Genomic DNA, 19,105 nt, shown 5'->3' with positions numbered 1-19,105 from the left:
AGCAATGTTGAAAGTAAATTTTATCTCTTCATGACGATTCGTATGAATCGGCTTTAAATAATTACAAGTAAATGGTTTGGCCTTAGATGGACAAATAAATTCAGTAGCATAAATATCACCCTCATCGTCCGAGTGCTCACTACCATATTCAACCATATCCATCCTAGGACGATCAATTTTATACCTATGCACCTCTTTAAGATCATTATTTCGGCTTTCTTGAGCCAAAGCCCTTTGTAAGACTTGGTTGATACTTAAAAATTCAAAGCCTTCTAGACTTTCTCTAATGTGAGTTCTCAAACCACTAAGCACAAGACCAGCCAAATCTCTCTCGGTTATCACCAAACTATAGCACCGGTTTTTTGTATCTCTAAATCTCTTGACGTAATTGGAGACCGATTCATCATGATTTTGTCTAACCGATGTAAGATGTGACAACTTAAGCTCATTGTCGCCACTATAAAAATGATCATTAAATTTTTGTTCTAGTTGCAACCATAAACGAATAGAACCATGTGGTAAAGCGGCAAACCATGAAAATGTGGTACAGGTTAATGATAAAGGAAACAAACGCACTTTCAATTCATTTAGTGAGCCCGCTTCACCTAATTGTGCCAAGTATTGACTAACATGCTCCCATGTGGTTTTTGTGCCCTCTCTAGTAAACTTAACAAAATCTGGAATTTTATATCCCGGAGGGAATTGAATTGCATCAAAGTATTCTGGATATGGCTTTTGGTAAATACGGTTCCTTGGCAACTCAACTCCAAAATTCGCTCAGAGCATCTTAGCCATCTCCTCTCCAAGATTAGCTAGACCATCATCCGTAGTGGACGATGAAGCTTGTGGCATTGGTATAGGAGGAGTAGGGTTAGTAGCTGTAGGTGTGATTTGTGGCAGTGATGTAATAGCATTTGCACCTATAGGTAGGGCTTGGTTCGGCGTCACCATCGAACTTGGCATACTCATGATTGGATTAATGGGTGCGACAACAATTTGATTTGTTGGGCTAGGATAATAGTTCATCAGCACGGGAGGTTCCGATGAAATAGGTAAAGTTGGATTAGGGAATTCTACGGTAGTAGGCACACCAACATTACCACTAGATGATTGAGGCATTTTTTAGTATCACTATTCTCAAAGAAAATTTGGTATAAAAGATTATTGCTATCATTAATGCAACAATCATTTCAGCCCATACCCCAGGCGAGAAGGCATTACTCACAGAGGGTATAACTTGTTCGGCCTGTAGAGGAGGGAACTTGATTTCTCCAATGGGAGTGATATTGCCTTGACGATCCTTCTTGAAATTCCCAAGGAACTCCTACAACTCTTTCTATTCACGTGCCTTCTTGTAATCCCCACGGAACTTGATTCCTTAAAATTGGGCTTGATGATGTTCCCGGCATCCACTTTAGATAGCTTAGGAATCTTGTCACTTCTCGACATGATGGATGATGATAATGATTGCTCTTTAGATCACCAGCGGAGTCGTCAAAAAGTGTGTTCTCACACGAACACATCACGTGTACCCTCGACGCCGGGGGTGATGCACCGCAGCTCACGTCGAAGGAGTCTCACCGGAAGCGCGATTCGCAAGATGACCGGAGAGAACTTTTGAGGACCCGAGACCCCACACTGCCAGGAGGGACCCCTTCGGGGAGTGCGGAGGCTATGGGCTGCCCTAGGTCGGTCAAGCCACCCCTAGAGCCTCGAGATTCACAGCTCTCCAACACGAAGAACGAGTTAGAAAGAACGAGGGAGAGACAAAACGTAGATGAAAAAGTTGTAGATGCGTTTACGATTGTGTGTTGTTGTTCAATCGGCCGTACAAGAACAGGACTTGCCTTGCCGTCCAAATCATCAAAATCTAACCAAATTCAGGCTTCTCACGACCTCCGGCCCGGATGTCCGGCTCTAGGCCCGGATGATCCGGCCAAGCCCAAATTTCTGACAGCAGCACATTGATCAGGTTGTAACGTTTGCATACGATCTCGGATTAAAAAATGAGTTTTATATCAAAATCAACCGTTTCGACGAGATGGTCAACTTTCATGTTGAATAATTTTTGATTTGAGGTCATCTTGAGGTGGTTTGATCCATTTGCTAATCTGATGTCAACACAGGTATCTCCGAAATTCTGATACCTTTTGCATCTCAGCTCCGTATTGGACCATCTTCGTATCTATTGGGTTCATCTTGAAGAGATCCATTGAATAGTGACATGAACTCATAATATTAACCTCATCTTGTTATAGCCTCATGTCACTGTTTGTGATCATGCCATTTTCGAGCGCCAACACCATGCTTCACGGAGGCGGAGGCTACTCTTGCCCTGCCGCTGAAGCATATACGTCTGGGGCTCATGCATGTCCGATGAGCGGCGGTGCCGAACGTAGGGAAACCATCGTGTGAGAATGGAGATTCATAGCCTAGCCCGCTATAATTTAGTTGAAATATGTTCGAAATGTAATAAATTCCGTCTGGTTTGTATGAAAATCAGCCGGTTTGCATGAATTACGCGGACGGATGCGGTAGCGAATTTGTGGGTCAGTATTGGAGATGCCCTTATATAACAGAAAGATAAGTTATCATTTTGCAAATAAAAAAATGGTAAGACGCGCACGTGGTTCTCCATAAATGAGAGCACCGCACAAGTAGCTTACTCGGCAACGTGTGCGCCTTTACAGAACATAGACCTAGACGCACAGACTCCACACAGTTTCAGCGATTCAAAGTTATGGCGTTGATACCTCACCCGAGGCATTTCGTGGCCATTGTTGACATTGTATTAGGCTGTCTCCGCGCCTGTGAACCCATCCACCTCGTCCTGGCCGGTCTCCTAGCTGCCGGCTTGGCCACCGTACAGCTGATGAAGCGCCGCCGTACCGTATACCTCGTCGACTATGCTTGCTTCCAGGGTATTGGCAGCTGTCGTATGCCAAGAGCCACGTTCATCGAGCATATTCACCTCAACCCATTGTTCGATGAGCACAGCGTCTCCTTCATGACGCGCATGCTCGAAAGCAGCGCCATCGGCGAGGAGACCAGACTGCCCGCCGGCGACCTGTATATGCCGGCACAGAATAGCTTCCAGGAGGCCCGCGCCGAGGCGGAGCTGGTCGTCTTCTCGGCCATCGACGACCTATTCGCCAAGACGGTGGTCACCGCAGACGCCATCGACATACTAGTAGTCAACTGCAGCGTCTTCGCCCCAGTGCCGTCCATCAGCGACATGATCGTGAACAGATACAAGCTCCGTGATGACGTCCGCGCCGTAAACCTTTCCGGTATGGGATGCAGCGCCGGCGTGATCTCGGCGGGTCTCGCGGCCGGCCTGCTGCAAGCAACGGGCCACGGCGCGACGCAGCACGCTCTGGTCGTCTCCACGGAGATCATCACTTGTAACTTCTACACCGGCAAGGAGAGGCCCATGCAGCTCTCCAACGTCCTGTTCCGGGTCGGCGGCGCGGCCGTGCTGCTGTCCACGTCCGAGGACAGGGCGCGGTTCCGCCTCTCGCACCTCGTCCGCACGAGCACCACGGGCACGCACGACGGCTCCTACTCGTGCGTCTTCCAGGAAGAGGACGGCGAGGGCAACTTAGGTGTCAACCTGTCCAAGGATCTACTGGCCGTCGCCGGCAACGCCCTGAAAGCCAACATCAGAGCCGTCGCGCCCCTCGTGCTCCCTCTCTCGGAGCAGCTGCTCTTCGCCATGTCCTTTGTGGCCAGAAAGCTGGGGCTGACCGTGAAGCCGCACGTCCCCGGCTTCCGCAAGGCATTCGACCACTTCTGCGTGCACTGCGGCGGGCGCGCGGTTATTGACAAGGTGCAGAGCAGCCTAGGGCTGTCAGACGAGCAAGTGGAGGCGTCGCGCATGACGCTTCACCGGTTCGGGAACACGTCGAGCAGCACGGTGTGGTATGAGCTGGCGTACATCGAAGCCAAGGGCCGAATGCGGAAGAACGACACGGTATGGATGATTGCGTTTGGATCCGGGTTCAAGTGCAACAGTGCCGTCTGGGAGTGCATCCGACCAGCGGACCAGCCGGACAGAGCATGGGCCGGGTGCATACATCGATACCCGGCTACGAATTACCACTCCAGTATATAAACCAGAACTACACTCCCCTCGAAAAAGAAAGGAAGAACACTACACAGAATAACGTCGGCAGCTGGAACAATATGCTTCGTATGGGGCCATAGGGACCATCATATCCTTTGTTATACAACTGTTTCATACTGTAAAAGCTTGTTAAAACAATCGTGTAATAACAAGTTGCAGAGACTCCCACCCAGATTTATTGTTATCGTCCATTTGCTATGATAAATATATGTGAAACCATACTTTGTGTGGTAATTAAATATTTTATCTTGGTATTAAAATAGACAACTAAGGCATGTTTCATTGTGTTTCATATATGTGAGGATTTGAAGGTTAAGATTTTTAATGGCTAGACCATTTTGTTCAGTTCTTTTCTTCAACCATGTCGCTCGTTGATAGGTGACTCGGGCAATCGTTAAAAGGTCGCCGCCCCAGCCGTCTCCTCTCTTCTCCCCACCCTGCCGCCGTCATCAAGGTTAACTTTTCGCACGGGAAGCGCTCCCTAAAAGCACATTGTGGTGGCCTTGGGTGATGAAGCATAGGCGGTGGAACATCGATGCTGGGGCAGCAGCCTCTCAATACTCTAAAAGTTCTCGCCGAGATTTGGCGCCGTTGTCATCGCCAGCCTCTGCCACAGTGACTGCTGGCCACATATGCATGAGCTAAGGCTGCAGAGAATGTTCAGGTCGCCATGTTCTACGATAGTTCCGTGTATGCAATCATGGATTTTTCGGCATGCTGATATAATTATTGAATTTAATTAATTATTTGCATATTTCATTTACTATTTTATTAAATGGTGAACAAGTACACCCCTTCTCTATTTCGGTGTTCTACACCTAGGCTTTTCCCCAAACCATGCCTCTAGCCTTCATGATATATTTGGGAGCTACCCAAATTATTTCATGATTTTATCCTTCCAGTATCAGCTACTCATAGTGCAAACTCAATTTATTCAATAAAATGGGGATATTTTCACAAAAAATATAAAGTGATCTTCAAATGACTTGAATTATTTTGGGTGGCCTCATTATAGTCTACACAGGGTACATTCAAATTTCACATCAATCAGAGTTTGCTTGATGCCCAAACGATTAAAAAAATTGAGCAACCCCAAACAATTAAATTTGAAAGGCTATAGTCGGTTAATTAATAACGTTTTTTATTTCAAAAGAGTACTAAATAGGCCAGCCCTTTTTGCTGCACCTAACTTAACAAAACCCAATAACCCACCTACCAACACCTATGAGTAGACGGGTTGTATCCCGTTGCGATTTAGTTATTCATCGCTCAAGTGAGTATAATAGCAGTAAGGGTAGTATAGATACGCCTTGCCTGAAGGCACCGTATAGACAGCCCTTTTCTAGTTTTGGCCCATGATTTTTTATACTATTCTATTACTTTATTAATTTTAGAATATTGATATAACTTGCATAAATCAAATAAATTCCACTGTAGCTTAGATTTAAATATTTAGATACGAAATTTAATCAGAAAAATGTGAAGAACCCAAATCTGGACATATTCTTGAAATTTCGTGAAAAGTTGTTTGATCTGGAAAACTTTACTCTTACTAGCCCCTTTTCTGAAAATGAAATAAAGCATGCTTCCTTCGCCATGAAACCTAATTGGGCTCCTCGCGCTGATGATCTTCCAATATAATTTTCCAGTACTGATGGGAGGTGGTTAGAATATATCTAATGAAATTGTTTATTCATCTCCACTAGGAGAAACTTGATGTACCCCACAAGAAAAGATGAAACTTGATGTAAAATGCTTGAACTAGACATCATCACCATGTTACCTAAAATCTCCGAGGCAAATAGGATACAACTAGTTAGACCCGTATGCCGTTGCAATGGAGAGAAAACTGGTGTTTTCATCGAAACATCCACCGCATGGTATGATAGCATGGGATGGAGCCACGACAGGGAGCCTCACACGGAGATGTAGAAGAAATGTATATCAGCTGCGCATTAGTCACAAAACCAGCCTTAACAACAATGCAAAGAAAACTTACTTCTCCAAAATATTAAAATCTACACTTAATTAGCTTATAGCTTCACCCATACAATTTTTAATAACACCGATTGACCTCGCAATGATATGCATTTGACTTTACATAGATATCAGATATCCCTGTAACGTTCATGTGGTCGGCTTTGCAACATCGTCCTCCCGACTTGAAATACCACCGACCGTACTTGCAACATATGCATAGTCGGTTGCACCATGGCAGTCCAACTTTTGCAGTGAAAAAGAATAGTGGCAACTGGTGTTGCATTGGCATGCTTATGCTAGATGCATAGGGTGTTCGGTCTTGGAATACCACATCCCGCTTGCAGCAGCAACGGCCAGGCTTCCAGTGTCGTGTATTCCGGTTGCATCAACGACGTACAATCAATCAGGTATTTTTTTAAATAAAATATAATTTCGTCGCACAAAAAACATTCATGTATTGTTGTTTTTTTAACACTAATATGCTGCTCTCCTATCGTCGTCCCAAGCGAGCCTCATGAAATCCTTCTCTTTAGTTTCCGCTTAATTACTAAAGGCCATGCATGCAAAGGGCGAGGCCCAGCTTCATCAAATCCCACTTTAATTACTACCAGCATGCAGCAAGAGCCTCTCCCCCGCTTTCTTCTCTCATCAAATCTCTACTTACCCACAGCAGCATCCCTCCCTTTTTTCCTCTCATCAAATCAATCTCGTTTAATTACCATCAATCCCGTTTAATTAGTTCCCCAGCATGCACAAATCATTTTTCTCTCTCGTCAAGTCTCTCTGTTTTGTTTCCCACAGTCCCGCATAATTATGCATGCATGTTTCCTTCTTTTGTACAGTGTTTCTCTTTTTTTCCTCTGTTTCTTGATTCTCAATGTGGGTTGCTGATATTTTAGACAATTTACAGATGTATATAAATTGGTGAAATTTGATATAAAGAATAAAGGTGGGACTATTATTAAGGAACCATATATTGTAACAAAACTTGAGCTAGCTTGGGTGGTTGTAGACTTCTTTGTGGAAGTGGAGGTTGTGAGTTTGAACCATAGATGATTCATTTTTTTACGCTGCTCCTCAATAGGGCCAAGTTTGGCATTTATTTGTAGGAGATATGCCCTGGAGGCAATAATAAATGATATTATTTATCTCCGAGTTCATAATTATGTTTATGTTCCATGTTATAACTGCAATGATTCTCGAGTCTGCAATATCCACGAGGCTCGGAGGAAGACTCATATGCACGTGTGGAATAATAAACGGTAAGAAGTATTCCTAGTCTGGCCTCTAAGACTAGCTCAAGTGTTGCATGATAGTTCTGTTTTCCTGATCATGGGCATGTCTATGCCAGCAACTTTGAGGGCACAATGCTAAGAGAACATTTGTGTTGAATCGACCCGAATTGATGTTATACTATGAGATTCATTCGTCATAAGTTAATGGTTAATAACACAGAGATAGTTAATGTTTGCATAATTCCTTAGACCATGAGAGTATCGAGTTTCTTCATGCTTGCTTCATGAACTTTGGGGTTTGTTAAACGTCATCCGTAAATGGGTGGCAATTACGGCGGCTTACGGGTTCATGGAAAAGTATGTCAAGTAACTTGATAGCTCAAGATTGGGATTTTCTCCTCCGACGATGAAGAGATATTCTCGGGCCCTCTCGGTGTTACGGTATCCATCATCGTCTGGCCAGACACAAGGTGATTTAATCACAGGGATGCCGGAACAAGGAAACGAGAAAAGAGAACAAAACCGGTAACGAGGTAACTTGCATAGTGGACAAGTTGTTGATCCACGGGGATGCAGAAAATCTCACCTCGGGTATTTGTAACATATCGTGAGGCAATAAGAATAGCAAATGGCAACTGAGGTCCACTCGAATATTCATTCGTGTGGGTATAGGGATCAATATGGGTGTCCATGGCTCCGATGCCGATCATTGATCGGAAATATGTTCCGGTCATGTCTATACTTCACCGAACCTATAGGGTCACACACTTAAGGGTCATCTATCTGCTGAATACTATATAGGGAGTCTAAGAGAAATTCACCGAAAAAGTTTCGGACACACCGAAAAAGTTCCGGAGAGAACACCGGAATAGTTTCGGTGAAACCGAAAAGTTGTTTCGGGGTATACCATTAAGTCAAATTGGTTTCGGGACATGCCTGATAATTCTTGGAGGGTGCCAGAATCATTCTGAAAACTTTCTGGAATTTTCTGGGATGAAAACCGGAAATGTTCCGGCACTGCCGAAACCGCTTCAGATGCTTTTCGTAGATGAAAATCACTAATCCGGAATTGTTCCGAAACGTGTTGAAAATTATTTTAGTGGGTACTGGACATGTTCTAAGCCCACATAAATATTTTCAGTTCGAACGGACGCTGAAAAATATCATCATGAATAGTGAAAGTGCTTTTTGGATATTTTTGGAAAAGCACCTTTTTGGAACATTCCAAAAAGGCTTCTAGAAGAGATGGGGGAGCTAGACACCTCATGGGGGGGTCCCCCCCTAGTGTGGCCAGCCAAGGTGGGCATGCTCCATGTGAGCTCCACATGGCACCCCGTTTTGCAATTAACACCCTCATGTATGAAATATTGCATGGGAGTTTTTTTGTAAAATTGTGGAGGCACACTACCCCTTGGTTTTCCTATAAATAGGAGGTGAAATGGCTGCCATCCCTCCATCCATTCTCACATACACATGCCATGCTTTGCTGGTTCTCTCTCTCCCTCCCACGAAAAGAGTTTTTCGTAGAGCCGAAAGGTTGTCTGGGTTCCGGCAGGAACTAGTTCTAGACGGCAAAGCCCAGCCGGATAGATGACACCGTATGTGTGCAACTCTGTAGAGAGATCGTAGTTTTGGTCTTAGTTCGAGAGTGCCTCCCGAAGGGCTGTCCCAGTGACCGTCCGAGTTTTTGAGGTCCTCCCAAAGGGCTGTCTGAGTAACCGTTCGAGTTTCGAAGGTCCTCCCGAAGGGCTGTCCGCGACACCGTCCGGGGGACTATCCGACCGCCTCCCGGAGGGCTGTCCACGGGGCGGATGAGGGTATACATCCTCGCGGTTGAGAGGTTGTAAAATCCTAGCTGCGGTGATCTGCACCGCCGATCGTCATCGACTCTACTTCCGCTGCGCTACGAGTCGGTAACGAAACAAATCAAACCTTGTATGCAGTCTCCATAGTGATCCTAGGCTGGTGCGTAGGTCGGAAAAATTTTGTTTTCTGCTGCGTTACCCAACAGTGGCATCATGAGCCATGCTATGCGTAGATGCAGGTTGCGATCTAGAATACATGAGATGTATGGGTGTTGCACAATATAATTTGTAGTAGAAGAGTTGTATTACTGGAAATTTTTTGTGCGGGTAGCAGATGAAATCTGTTACCCGAGGTTCTTGTTGCTTCCCTGAAATTTGCGTATTTCTGATCTCGAGACAGCATGGTGGAATTGGACAAACCTCTGGCAATCCATGATTCTGGCTGATCATGAAATTGCTTTAGTTCTTTGAATTCTGCCATAGTCAAAAGAAAGATGAAATCGCAGACGAAAGGGAAATGCAGATATGATCTACACGGGGGTCATGCGTATGACGAAGTTCAGTATGGGGCTCGAGATTTTATTATCTCGTGTTTCATACACCCCATAATGTTAATCTAGCGACTTGGATTGTCATGCTTGATGATGGACGTTGGTAGCTACGGTTTGGTTGAAACCTTAGAAGCCACGTAAAATAAAATCTTGGATAAACTGATTAGAGGCGTCTAACTTGGTTTTGCAGGATGGTTTGCATGTGATGTGATGTGGTATAGCAGTGCTCATAATAATTTGATTATGTATGAGATGACTATATAATGTAAATTAACATGACCTGCGTGTCATGATTCGGCATGATGGCTGGAGCCATATGATTGCACTTTAATGACCTGTGTGTCAACCTTATGTAATGCACTTATTTTATTAGCTATAGAGATAGCAATATTATCTGGTGCATCAACAAGGTGGTGGCAATCTTCGCGAAGGTGAACACCGACGCAAATGCCGAAGACGAAGAAATGTTTGACTTCTCCGTCAGAAGGGGCTATACCATATCATGCTATTATGAATTGCCTGAGATGTTTATCCCTTATGATGCACCCTTCTTGATTGCGCGGTAGTCGCTTTTATTAGGGTGATCTCTCACTAAAATATCAAGTAGTTAGTGTTCTCCCACGTGTAGCACCGTCACGGCACCTAACTTTTCGGGGTATCATAGGATCTCCCTGGGTATGAACGATTAGGAATGTGTGAGGCGGGTGAGTTGAGACCTCACAGCGTGATTACTTGGTTGTCTTGACGTTCAGGCATGAAAGTCATGAGCTCGGAACACAAGCATCGAAAGATGAACAAGAATCACATAGAGATGTGAACGGCAAGTTTGCCTACCGATTGAAGTTCGCGCCATCAGTGTTCATCTCGTTCAATGGCGTTGAATGACAATGCGGGTCTTGTATCACTCACAATCAATTATGAGAGATATTGATTTGAGTGGGAGCGCACTATAGAATTAACTTCTTTAATTCTCAATGCAATTAATTTTGAACACTGTCTAAGTGTGATTTGCATAATAGTTGTAGAAGAATGGCTCGCGTTTCCACCTTCCCTATTAAAATTGAATTAGCTGTTAAATATCTGGTTTAAACTTTATGGTTGGTAACATAATATGAGGATTGTCCTCAAGAGTGCCGAGAAGGACTTTGTCCTATCGCATGCTTTCGGTATCCTCCCACAAATGCTATGGATGATGTGACTCTCGTCCTTCGATCCAAAAGCTAGAATACCGTTACGGTCAAATGCAATATGTTTGTTTCCATGAGACCCGAACTTCGAAAGTTTAGGATAGTTATGTGATATTCATGGAACTGAAAATCATTTTCAGATACAAACAAAGCAATGTTTGTTTGCAAACTATTAGTAAAGTGTTTACTATGCATTTGACTGTTAAAAGAGGGATCCTGAAGAACGCCTGTCATATGATGAAAGGTGAATAAAACAACAACTTAAAGAGAAAGGAAGTGTCCGAAGGGTGTTAGTGAAACTTTCACGCCTAGGAAGTCCGGGGCTAACGCCGCTCTTAAGTTGGGTGTTTCTTCTGAGAGTAGGAGAAATACTGAAAGTTAAACTCTTAGAAGTGTAAAGGAAAAAGGAAAGAAGACTGGAAAATCCAGCTCATGTATGAATGTCATACAAGTTTTTGATGTATAGAAGGCTAGTCAAAGATATAGTTCTTGGGAATTATGGTTAAACATGTTAATCACTAATTCTTGGGTATTGTGAGTTATATCACAAAGATACCCGCTCGATTGCATTCTGTTGCAACTCGATGTAAGAACTACTATGGCCTGAAAGACTAGCCAGGAAAGAGGTTTAGGTATACACAGGGAAAATAGTAAATGTTACTATACCTTCCATCGGTGTATTGCCGTCTGTATTTATTTTCATAATTCATTTAGAGTTTTACAAACTCTAGCCCATTGCAAGGTATCTTGCAAGAAGGTTGTTCATAAGAGAACTTTTGATGTTCGGTGTTATGAATAACATAAGGTCCATATTTTCATTATGAATGATATGTATGCTATGAAATATTGATAATAATACATTACCTCTGGGTTTACTTTCATAATTCATTTTAGAGTTTTATACACTCTAGCCCGTTGCATAAAGTTTGTTGCAAGAGTGTTATTCATGAAAGAACAATTGTTGTTCAGTATTATGAATAACATAAGGGGGGCATGCTTCCATCATGGGATGAGATGTATGTTATAAATATTGATGGTAATATTGTTTGGGTAACGCAGCAGAAAACAAAAATTTTATGACCTACGCACCAGCCCAGGACCACTATGGAGACTGCATACAAGGTTTGATCATTTTCATTACCGACTCGTAGCGCAGCGGAAGTAGAGTCGATGACGATCGGCGGTGCAGATCCCCGCAGCTAGGATTTACAACCTCCCAACCGCGAGGATGTACTCCCTCGCCTGCTCCCCGGACGGATCTTCGGTTAGCCCTTCGGGAGGCCTCGGGACAGTCCCTCGGATAGTCCCACCGGACGGATCCTCGGACAGCCCTTCGGGAGGACCTTAGAACAGTCCCTCGGATAGTCCCACCGGACGGATCCTTGGACAGCCCTTCGGGAGGACCTCAGAATCTCGGACGGTCACTCGGACAGCCCTTCGGGAGGATCTCTCGAACTAAGACCGAAACTACGATCTCTCTACAGAGTTGCACACATACGGTGTCATCTATCCAGCACGGCTTCGCCGTCCAGAACTAGTTCCCACCGGAACCCAGACAGCCTTTCGGCTCTATGAAACTATTTCACTGGGAGGGAGAGAGAAAGCCAGATCATGCATGGCATTTGTATGTGAGAAGGGATGAGTTTTGGGCTGCCCCCTCCACCTCTATTTATCGGAAAAGGAGGGGTGGAGGGGCTGAAATTTCAGCCACATCCATCCATGTCATCTCAAAGATATTTTGGAGCAAAAGCCCAAAAGGGTGGCTTTCCAAAAAGCACTTTCACTATTCATGATGACATTTTTCAGCATCTGATCGAACTGAAAATATTTATGTGGGCTTAGAACATTTCCAGTACCCGCTAAAATAATTTTCAACGCGACCCGGAACAATTCCGGTTTACTGATTTTCATCTGCGAAAAGCATCTGAAGCGGTTCCTGCAGCTCCGGAACATTTCCGGTTTTCATCCCGGAAAATTCCAGAAAGTTTCCAGAACGATTCTGGCACCCTCCAAGAATTATCAGGCATGTGCCGAAACCAATTTGACTTTATGGTGTACTCTGAAACAACTTTTCGGTTTAGTGATTTTCATCTATGAAAAGCAACTAAAGCGGTTCCGGCAGTCCCGGAACATTTCCGGTTTTTATCTCTGAAAAATCTCAGAAGTTACCGGAACAATTCTGGTACCTTCTAATAATTTCCAGGCATGTACCGAAACCAATTTGACTTTATGGTACACTCCGAAACAACTTTTCGGTTTTGCCGAAACTCTTCCGGCGCTCTCTCTCCGGAACTCTTCCGTTTTCTCCGAAACTTTTTTGGTGAATTTCTCTCAGACTCCCTGTCTAGTATTCAACAGATAGATGACCCTTAAGCGTGTGACCCTATAGGTTCGGTGAAGCATAGACATGACCCGGAACCCCTTCCGATCAATGATCAACATCGGAGCCGTGGACACCCATATTGACCCCTATACCCACACGAATGAATATTCGAGTGAACCTCCAGTTGCCGTGTGCTATTCCTGTTGCTTCGCGATATGTTACAAATACCCGAGGTGATACATGTAGGCATCCCCGTGGATCAACAACTTGTCCACTATGCCAGTTACCTCGTTACCAGTATTGTTCTCTTTTCTCGTTCCCGTGTTTTGACATCCCTGTGATCAAATCACAAAGTGTCTGGCCAGATGATGATGGATACCGTAACACCGAGAGGGCCCAGAGATATCTCTCCATCGTCAGAGGAGCAAATCCCAATCTTGAGCTATCAAGTTACTTGACACACTTTTCCATGAACCCGTAAGCCGCCGTAATAGCCACCCATTTACGGATGACGTTTAACAAACCCCAAAATTCATGAAGCAAGCATGAAGAAACTCGACACTCTCATGGTCTAAGGAATTATGCAAACATTAACTTCTCTGTGTTATTTATCCATTAACTTATGTCGAATGTATCTCATAGGATAACATCAACCGGGTCGATTCAACACAAATGTTCTTCTAACATTGTGCCCTCAAAATTGCCGGCATAGCCATGCCCATTATCAGGAAAACAGGATCATCATGCAATACTTGAGCCAGTCATAGAGGCTTGACTAGGAATACATTTTACTGTTTATTATCCCACACGTGCATATGAGTCTTCCTTCGAGCCTCGTGGTTATTGCAGACTCGAGAACCATAGCAGTTATAGCATGGAACATAAACCTAATTATGAACAAAGAGATGATCAATAACATTTATTATTGCCTCTAGGGCATATCTCCTACAGACTCCCACTTGCACTAGAGTCAATAATCTAGTCAATGCTAATACACTTTACACCTATGGCATACTGGTGTAAAATATGCTTCGCTTGTGGTATAGCCTGATGTCACGGATCTGACAACTTCAGCTCCGTGTGTAACTTTGCATATCCTCGCGTTTTCACGCTCTCACAAAATTCATATTTTGTGCGGACTTGGCTTTGCACATGTGTGAATCATTGGTCGAAACCTGATTCCTCAGACTGAGCTATGGAGCAACTATCTGAAATAGTGTCCAATAGACCAAAGCCATCTTGGAACCATACTAAGTTCATGAATGAACTATATGATTCAACAACTTCCATGTCACTTCTAAACTGTCAACATACTTAGCCATTGTTATAGAATTCGCCACAGTATCTTGTTTGGAACAATTTCCAACTACCGTGCCACCATGTTGTGTATTACACAAAACCCTTAACTTAAATCGAAAATCGCATGGAGCATTGATGAAGACTGTATCGATGTAATTACTTACAACGAGCATTTCATAATCTCTGCTTGCGAGAAAACATGTCATCAGTACTGCTCTAGTACTCAATGACATCTTTCACTGTTGTCCCATGATCAGTACTTTGATCACTTTGGTATCTATACTCGCAACAAAACTTTGGAGTATTAGACATATCTGGTTGTTTTTACATACCATGGAATACATGATTAATCCAAACACAAGAGTGTGTGGAATCACCATCATGTATTTTGCTCATCTGTGTTTTGAGACACCGAGTCTTGCAAAACTCTTCCCATGTGACTTCGGCAAGAATCACTCCTTGGCGTTTTAAATGCTAAAAGGTTTTAGCACCTTGTCAATATGTATTCATTGCTTAGCCTCATTAGATAAATCTATCTCCATAGATCATCATGCCTAATATTGAGGCTATTTAGCCAAAGTACTTCATCGAAAAACTATTTTCAAATGAAGTAATAATTTGTGTCAAGAAATTTTATTTCCAATTAACAATGTGTCAAGCACACAAGGTTTTTAGAAATATTATTATGCTCCCACTTACTTTCTTGAAAAACAAGCATCTTCGTTACCCATTGATGAAGTCAAAAACACTTTTCGACCATTTCATCAAAACACGAAGATTCCAACTCCATTTTGCTCTCTTCTGTCCATTGCTAGAACTCTGAAGTTTGCATACTTACTAGCATCCTCTGGTCTGACAAAATACCTTGGACTGTAACACATGCAAGTCCTTGGTTACATTTCCATCAGATGGAAATCCTTTCGTCATCCATGTTTCATATCTCATGATTGAAATATGTTTTAATTGCTAGTTCAACCCGAACCGACTTTAAGCATCGCTACAGTGAAACACCTCATTGTAGTCAACTCCTTGAACTTGTTATTTCAACAAGTCGAGCTTTATGGATAAAACATTTTATCCACATCAGTTTATAGTTTCATAAATATTTGTTAGACTCTAAGTCTTCCGAAAGGTGTATCAAGGTTTTAATCTTGAAACATTTATATGGAAACTATCTTGGATTGTATTGGCATTTAGCCAATTCCGGAGTCAGGGACCATCAACGCTTCCTTGTGTATTGTAGGTATACTATTGTCCAACAACAATATCTCGTTTGCACACCTGATAGGTTTGCACGAGCTTTGCCTACGTGGTTCAGCTGCAAGTTCGACCGAAGTCCATACATCTCATGTAGAGGCTTCCGTATCAGTCGCAGTAGGAAACTCTGGAATCACTTTCAAGGTTCCTTTCCTTTGACCTGATGACGAAGACACTGGTTATCTCGTCGAGTTGCACTGTCCTCCCACTCACCTTTTGTAAGAACTATTCTCTCTAAAAGCATACTGTTTTGTGGCAAAATCCTTTGCCTCGGTATAGTGGTGGGGGAATACCCAATGACTTGGGATAACCTAGAAAGTATCACTTGTCTGATTTGGAATAGGTTTGTAACCTTTTACACAAGCCCCATATTCCAAATGTTAAGAAAAGATATAACATGGTTGGGCGTACCATACCATGACGTCATTTCAACATACCCGATGGAGCTCTTTTCAGTGTAAAAGCCACGGTCTCTAAAGCATCACTTTAAAAGGGATAACGGCAAATTTATTTATGTCATCTTTGATCTTACCATGTCATAAATGGTTCGATTATATCTTCACGGACTTTCCACTTGCAGTGGTGTTCCTGAAGGTGCAAGTTATGAAACCCCTTTCATAATTCATCAGACATTCGCTAAACTTGTAACTCAAATATTCCTTTCCGCAATCAAATTGTAGAAACATAATTTTCTTGTTACAATAACTTCTACTTCATTTTTGAAAACCTTATGAATGAATTCAAAAGATCTAGATTACGTCTCAACAAGTAAATATCCACATATCTACTTGAGTCATTTCTGAAGATAGATAAATCCAGTACTTGCAACAACGTTTATTGGACTACACACATCATAATGTGTGATCACCAATATGTTCTTTGCTCGTTCCTTATGGCCTGTGAACGGTATTTCAGTCACTTCACTTTTCAGAGGAAAGTTGCAAGTGTCAGATGATTCAAAATCAAACGACTTCAAAATCCATCATAATGGAATTTTCCATGCGGGTTTCTCTAATGTGACCAAATGTAGTGCCACACTTGTGTGGTATTCTTTTAGTCTTGCGACATTTAGCGTCAGTGTTATGGATGTATCATATTTACATCAATATTCATAACATACATCCCATCTAGGATGGAAACATGGCCCTTCATGTTATTCATAATACTGAACAACAATTGTTGTTTTTATGAACAACTCTTTTGCAACAAACATTGTGCAATGGGCTAGAGTGTATGAAACTCTAAAATGAATCATGAAAGTAAACCCAGAGGTAATGTATTAATATCAATATTCATAACATACGTTTCATTCATAATGAAAGTATGGCCCTTATGTTATTGATAACACCGAACATCAAAAGTTCTCTTATGAACAACCTTCTTGCAAGATACCTTATGCAAAGTGCTAGAGTGTGAAACTCTAAAATGATTTATGAAACTAAATACAGAAGGTAATACACCGATGGAAAGTATAGTACCATTTACTATATTCCCAGCGTGTATCAAAACCTCATTCCTGGCTAGTCTTTCATGCCATAGTAGTTCTTACATCGAGTTGCAACAGAATGTAACCGAGCGGGTATCTTTGTGATTAACTCACAATACCCAAGAATTAGTGATTAACATGTTTAACCATAATTCCTAAGAACTATATCTTTGACTAGCCTTCTATACATCAAAAAACTTGTATGACATTCATACATGAGCTGGATATTCCAGTCTTCTTTCTTTCTGCCTATATACTTCTAACAGTTTAACTTTCAGTATTTCTCCTACCCTCAGAAGAAGCATTCAACTTAAGAGTGGTGTTAGCCCCGGAATTCCTAGTCGTGAAATCGGACACTTCCTTTCTCTTTAAGTTGTTGTTTTATTCACCTTTCATCATATGACAGGCGTTCTACTGGATCCCTCCCTTATCAGTCTTATGCATAGTAAACTCCTTTACTAATAGTTTGTAAACAAACATTGCTTTGGATATCTCATATCTTTTAGCCTTTGTTTGTTTCTGAAAATGTTTTTCAGATTCCATGAATATCACATAACTATCCAAACTTTCGAAGTCCGGGTCTCATGGAAGCAAACATGTTTCACTTGACCGTAACGGAATTTTAGCCTTTGGATCGAAGGACGAGAGTCATATCATCCATAGCATTAGCGGGAGAATACCAAAAGTATGCGATAGGACAAAGTCCTTCTCGGCACTCTTGAGGACAATCCTCATATTACGTTTACCAACCGTAAAGTTTTAACCAGATATTTAACAGCTATTAAATTTTAATAGGGAAGGTGGAAACGCGAGCCATAATTCTACAACTATTATACAAACTACACTTAGACAGTGTTCAAAATTAATTGCACTGGGAATTAAAAGAAGTTAATTCAATACTGCGCTCCCACTCAAATCAATATCTCTCATAATTTATTTTGAGCGATACAAGATCCAGACTTCAATTCATCGCCATAGAATCATCATCTCATGACGGGAATTTTAATCGGTAGGCCAACTTGCCGATCACATCTCTATGTGACTCTTGTTCATCTTTCGATGCGTGTGTTCCGAGCTCAGGACGATCCTGCCATGAACGTTAAGACAACCAAGTGATCTTGCTGCGAGGTCTGACCTCACCCGCCTCACACATCCCTAATCGTTCGTACCCATGTATCCATGGCGCACCCCGAAAAGTTAGGTGTCGTGACGGTGCTACACTTGGGAGAACACTAACTACTTGATATTTTTGTGTGAGATCACCCTAATAAAAAGCGACTACCGCGTAATCAAGAAGGGTGCATCATAAGGGATAAACATCTCAGGCAATTCATAATAGCATGATATGGTATAGCCCTTTCTGACGGAGAAGTCTTTCATTTCTTTGTTCTTCGGCATTCGCGTAGGTGTTCTGCCTTCGCGAAGATTGCCACCACCTTGTCGATGCACCAAATAATATTGCTATCTCTATAGCTAATAAAATAAGTGCATTACATAAGGTTGACACGCAGGTCATTAAAGTGCAATCATATGGCTCCAGCCATCATGCCGAATCATGACACGCAGGTCATGTTAATATTACATCATATAGTCATCTCATACATAATCAAACTAATATGAGCTCTGCTATACCACATCATATGCACATGCAAACCATCCTGCAAAACCAAGTTAGACGCCTCTGATCGGTTTATGCAAAAACTTGTTTTACGTGGCTTCTAAGGTTTTGAAGCAAACCGAAGCTACCAACGTCCATCATCAAGTATGATAATCCAAGTCACTAGATTAACATTCCAGGGTGTATGAAACATGAGATAATAAAATCTCGAGCCCCATACTAAACTTCGTCATACGCG

General features: G+C 42.6%; 1 pseudogene; it reads left to right on the top strand.

The window, feature by feature from the left end:
• The first annotated feature begins 2,740 nt into the window (after positions 1 to 2,740).
• Positions 2,741 to 4,637, top strand: LOC123165285 (3-ketoacyl-CoA synthase 5-like; annotated as a pseudogene).
• Positions 4,638 to 19,105: the final 14,468 nt, after the last annotated feature.

Source organism: Triticum aestivum, chromosome 7D (assembly GCF_018294505.1).
Source record: "Triticum aestivum cultivar Chinese Spring chromosome 7D, IWGSC CS RefSeq v2.1, whole genome shotgun sequence".
NCBI classification, from domain to species: domain Eukaryota; kingdom Viridiplantae; phylum Streptophyta; class Magnoliopsida; order Poales; family Poaceae; genus Triticum; species Triticum aestivum.
The sequence above is the reverse complement of the archived record's forward strand: the minus strand, read 5'-3'. Positions and strand labels throughout refer to the sequence as shown.